Here is a 6,000-nt window from a genome sequence, read left to right on the forward strand (position 1 = left end):
GTCTAACCTGTTTGGTTTAATTGTGTAGAAAAATGTTAGTGCAATGTAATGCAAAATTGTCCGCTCATTATCAAAATATTTGCGTAAAACCTATAGCATTGTTCTTCAATACAAGAATACACTTGGAGACTTTTCCAACGCAACTCTTTTCAAACTTGAATATCTCAGTAATGAGTACAGATTTTGATTTAAAATGGCACATGTGATCATTTGACTGTATTCTGTGCACGATTACGATAAAATCATTCATCCAGGACAATGACGCGCTTTTTCACGTGCGGAAGGTGTGGTTTCAACTTTGTGCACGTGAAAATGGTGAAACGCGATATGATTATAACTTTATTTCACTTTCTTCATTTTAGTTGGGTTGATACAGCAGGAAAACACAACATTAATTTAAAAATCAATAGGTCTCGTATATAATTTCAGGAGCGGAACAGCGCAATTAGCAAGCTGCAGGCTACCTTCCCAACTTGCTGCAGCATCCGATCGCCACGGATGAATGATTGTATCGTTTGCTTGCACATATTGTAGTCAAATGATCACATGCACAATTTTAATTTAAATTATTTACTCATAACTGAAATATTTAAGTTTGAAAATGCTGCATTCAAAAAGTCACCAAGTGTAGAACAACGCAATAGAATTCTTCCTATTTGTTTTCAATTTCATCATTCTCGGTGGGTTTTAAATGGTAGTCATTAAATAACAAAAAATGCTATACATGTAAATAAAAGTTCTTTAAAATCGGCGAGCATTTGACTTGTAATAGACAGTATTCAAAACTCGGCTAATCTTTATTTACTAGAGATTATTTGTTATTTGTCAGTGTAAGATCGTTTGTTATTTCACAAGTGATCATAGATAATATATTTTCACGAGTGGCGCAGCTACGAGTGAAAATATAATTTGTCTTTGATCACGAAAGAAATAACAAACGATCTTACACTGACATGAACACATTTTATGTGTATGTTATTCCCCCTTTTCAAGAAAATAATTAACAGCTGTTTCCCTTTCGCGGAAAAGTTCCCTTTCTCCCGTGGAGAGCCTCAATATATTTCAATACACAAAATTATGTCATGAGCGTTTGCATCATCCTCGTCCGAAAGAAAAAAGTCCAATATTTGATGGTTTACGAGAAAACAAAGCTGAAAGGTTTTAACATTTATTGCTCTTGCTAAAATAAGCAAACAAAGTTAAGCATAAAATACTGCTAGTGAAACAACATTTACTGGACAGTCCATGTCCGTGATGTCGTAGGAATACGCAAATGTTGACATATTTTCATTCATACAGTGCGCCATTTGTACAAACTGTCAACTGAGTTATGTAGTGTTAAAAACTGTGGATTAACGACAAACATGATTATTTTAAATGGTTTTAAGTGTTGATGAGCAAGATTAATCGCTATCACTGTCACTGGCGTTTATTCTAATCCTTTTAAAGGGATGCCGCACACTGTCAGGGCAAGAATCATGATGCACATGTCTATGTTGTTTGACTTGCTGCTGAGACAGTGTATTCGTTTGTTCGTTCCGATGAAAGTTGAAGACCACGTTTCCATAAAAGTGAGAGTTCATGAAAAACTCTATTCTAATCGGCATCTCACAGGAATCCACGAAATTGTGTGTAGACATTGGCATTGCAGGACGAGCTGGAGCCCGAGGCACGATGCTGTTTGGACGTGACGAGTCTGACAAAATGTCAGAAACGGCCATTGACTGCTGGTTGTTAAATTTGCTGTAATTGTTGATACTCTTTAAGTTCTATGGCCCGAAATTTGAGCTATTTGATAAGCTGTGACTCCTTCATCATTTAACTTCTGAACCATGCGTTTTCTCACACTGAAAATGATACAGTAAAATGGATGTAAACAAACAGGTTATTTCATGATGAAAATGATTTTTAGAAAAATGCATAAAGCCACTACAGTGCAGTGATCATAATAAATATTGGCTATTAAATCGAATGGATTATTTGATAAGGTAAGTGTAAAAATGTCATTGGAAATTAAATATAAAATTATAAATTAACAAAATTAAGTGTACATGTATGTGTAATGTACAACTTAAAAGCTCTAAATTAATGAACTGATGAAAGCACATCATGAGCTACAGCAGACGAAAACAAACTTTATGTCGCTAGCAAACAGTTTCAATCTTTAAGGCGCAGTCAGATCAACATCTGCTTGACATCAGTGTTTTATATATTTATCTTAAAAATGCCAGCTGATCTGGTTTCAATCTAGGCGCACTATGCTAAAGGTCTTTTTCCGCGTGATGCGGATCATATGTTTGCATTATAGTTACTTTTTAGTACCTGTATGGTGTAATGCGTGCCTCTTCAATTCCTGCATTTGTGTTCATCCCATTCATGATATTGTACAGCTTATTTACGCCTATTGCCGATTTCTTATACCAGCCTTTTTGGCTTAAGAAAAATGGAGAGTCGTCACTCAACATGTCAGTAGGCCGTCTGTCGCTGTATGCTTTGTACAGATGTACAGGATCACGTTGATGATCATCACGTATCTCATAGGCTTTTGGCTGATTTGCCTTTAAACAAAATGATATTTAAGAAAGACATATTTGTTTATGTTTTCAAATGAATAATGAAATACCGAGATGTATTGTCATTGTAATGAAATTGATATGTTCCCTATTTGCGGTGAAAAATAACATTGAAAATGTCAAGTTATTAATATATATATTATTTTATTTATTTATATAATCTTAATATATTATTTAAAAATTAATTTTATTATTATGTATGCATTCATTGTGTATTTATTTAAATTAAATATTTATTTATTTATTTATTTATTTATGTATTTATCTATTGTTTTATTTATTCGATGTTTATGAATGAATGAATGAATGAATGAATGAATGAATAAATGAATTAATTAATTATTTTTTTATTTATTTATTTATTTATTTATTTATTTAATAGAAGCTAAAAAAATATTTATTTTAATAATGTTTAGAAAAATAAGTAAAAAATAATAATTACCTGGTATCGCAAACATAAGCACCAGTCCTTGTCTTCGTCTTACGTTCTTAGACAACGTAATGAACTGACGCCCGGAGCGGGGATCAATTTCTAGAGAGACATCGCCTCATTTCATATTGTGGATTTCAGTCCCTGTTGTCATTCCTTAATATTTGGCACAGCTGAACCACATAGAATAAGCTAAAGAGCGTGCCGAGTGGTCACCCAATGTCTTTGCCTTGTAAATCAGGTCAAGGTACTCATCGGTTAATGTATCTTCTGATTTCGGCTTGTTCTTTTGCTTAGACTTGAGAACATCTCTTGCCCGTGGAAACACTCTATCAGTAGCTATCCTAAGTTTGCAGCTGTATTTCTTTAGATGTCTATATAGCACAAAAAAACTCTTAACATGGTGGGCTCATATTCTTTGCCATTCTTTTTTGTTACGTATAGTCAAATCTCACATATGTATTCATTTAGGGTGTCAGGTGGTATAAACTGTGCCAATCTTGATTTCTACTTGTAATGCAGAAATGAATGAAAAAGTTTCATGTCTTGCTCTGTTTTCTTTTTAGTGTTTTCATTTGATTTTCACTTAAGAATGAATCAATGTCTACTGATCTAAACTGGCGAACTTCAGAATTTGAATCACATTACTTACAGTTTCTGGTTTTTCATTGTCATTTCTTTCATCTTCAATTTCCTCAATTTCATGATCAACCTCTCTTACCCCACTCATTGTTGGTACTACAACTGTTTCAATTGATTCCTCATTGTTTACAATATTTACCAGATAAAAAATATCACCAAAGAATGCAGAGCATTCATTTTCACTTATTTCTTCAATTGCCTCCATTTTTTCCAGATAAAAAAAATATTTTATTTTATTAATGTTCCTATATACATGTAGTGTACATTGCTACAATGCAGACGGCTTAAACAAGGAAGTTGGCCAACCAAGGGAGAATACTTTGTAAGTACTTGTTAAGTTGGTCAAACAAGAAAAGTAAATCTTGATAATCTAAACATAGAAAAAGTAGTTCCGAAAATTTGTTATTTTCACCGGTGAAAATAACAATTTGTTTATTTTCACTGCTGTTATTTCACTGCAGAAACGTCATATTTTATCATTAGGTATAAAAGAAATTACAATCTATACCGCTACGACCCTTCTGCTAAACGAATAGTCTTATATTAACAAAATATTTCGGATCATTTCAGTTTGAATGACAATACGTAACGTCGTTGATTTAGGTAAATTTTATTTGTACCTCATGTTAGTGAGCGAAACAGTCATACGCGAGGACTGAATAACAACTATTGCTGGTTTATTTCAGATAAATAGTCTGCGCTAGAAGTTTGGATCGTCGTTGTTGATCATTTAGAAACCTGACTATCATTAATTCGACGACACAAATCCATGCTGTTTTCTTAAGAACAAACTCCTTTTTCTGATTGGCTTCCATTGAAAATGCCGCTTTGCCAATCAAAATGACGTATGCATCACACAAACGCCGTAGGCGGAGTAAACATGTCGTATTTGGAGCTTATACCAACTCGCGCAATTAACTGCTACACGATAATTATTGATTTTTACAGCACTTTTCGGATAATATGCCCTCTTTTATTGCGTCATACGCTGCCATATATTTATATGCGCGTCTTGGGGACACTGAGATAACACACGATTGAAAAAGCAGATTAGACTTGATACATATGGATCTAGATAAAAGGACACGTGGCGCTAATTGGCTTTGAAATTGGCAGAGTGGCGCTCTAAAAAAAGGGGCATGGCGGGTCGCCACGCTGAATAGGCCTGGTTAAAACACTAATATGTATGTTGTAAATAATATTTAACATATGTTAAATCTGTTTTGTACAATCGCAATGTGATATAAACATTAACGAATGCGGGATATGTTCACAAAACAACTCAATGTTGGTTAACTATGTCCGTAAACATGTTTCCCTCATTTGTGTCTTTAATATTTTGAAGCTGACAAATTTGAAAAAGGTGTCTGTTTAAAAACGCAATGCCGACAAAAATAAAAGCAAGAGTTTTTAAAGTTGTTTTGTGAAAAGAGAGGGTTGGTTGTAGTTGTGTGCGTGTGTGTGCTTTTTTAATTGACAAGTGTTACCTGTTGCGACAAAGCTATATTTTAGATAAAAGTTATATGAGGGCAGTTATTTAATAATGAACATCAGCAAACGAAAACGGAAATACGTTTTTTCACAAAGTGTTGTCCAGTTTTTTGATAATGAAATAAATATCTCAGCCTCTTTGGATGTTATAGGAGATGACTAGTTACAAGCTGTTTTTGCAAGAACAGCTTTAAATACCAAAGCCAACGGTATTTCTTTTATAGATTTAGTGTTCATGATATAGTTTTTGCGCAAGTATATACAATATATTGAATTGTTTTCATATATCAAAGTATGTTATAAAGAAATATGTAGCATACATACATTATTTTTGCAACCAGAACTGCCAAAACAACTTTTCTGTTTAACCAAACAGTTTGGTGTGCTTCTTAAAAGATGTGATAAATTGTTGGTTTTTGCTACCAAATTGTTCATATAGTTGACATAGTATTTTTAAACAACTGGAACAATTTTCAGACTCACCTTGCAATGATATTTCCAATTGGAACAACCATTTAACTTGTTAAAATCACAAATCTTTGATAATCGCATACAAACTATTGACTGAATGCAAACAGTATGCCTAAAACGTTTCAAGTTGTAATTTATCTTATGAATGGTGTCCATCTGACATCAAAACAAAATTCTTTGATGGGAGTGCTCAATTAATTAGGGCCAATTTCCAAGGAGTGTTACACAGTTATCACATGGCTGTTCAAAAAGGCATCAATCAACACTATTGTACCGCAACAATGCTAGGACAGGTATAAATGTGTCTTATAGAGAGTAGGATCAGTGAATGGAAGGTCAAATACGATTCATATGAAACAATTCTTGTTGTTTTAATGGTTTTTTCACTATATT

At 33.4% G+C, this 6,000-nt stretch overlaps 1 protein-coding gene across 4 annotated transcripts in view; it reads right to left on the bottom strand.

The window, feature by feature from the left end:
- The window catches only part of LOC127835460 (uncharacterized), a 30,763-nt gene that overhangs the window by 4,010 nt on the left and 20,753 nt on the right, over window positions 1-6,000 (bottom strand). The gene's annotated exons all lie outside the window — the stretch shown is intronic.

This window comes from Dreissena polymorpha, chromosome 6, assembly GCF_020536995.1.
Source record: "Dreissena polymorpha isolate Duluth1 chromosome 6, UMN_Dpol_1.0, whole genome shotgun sequence".
Classification (NCBI taxonomy): domain Eukaryota; kingdom Metazoa; phylum Mollusca; class Bivalvia; order Myida; family Dreissenidae; genus Dreissena; species Dreissena polymorpha.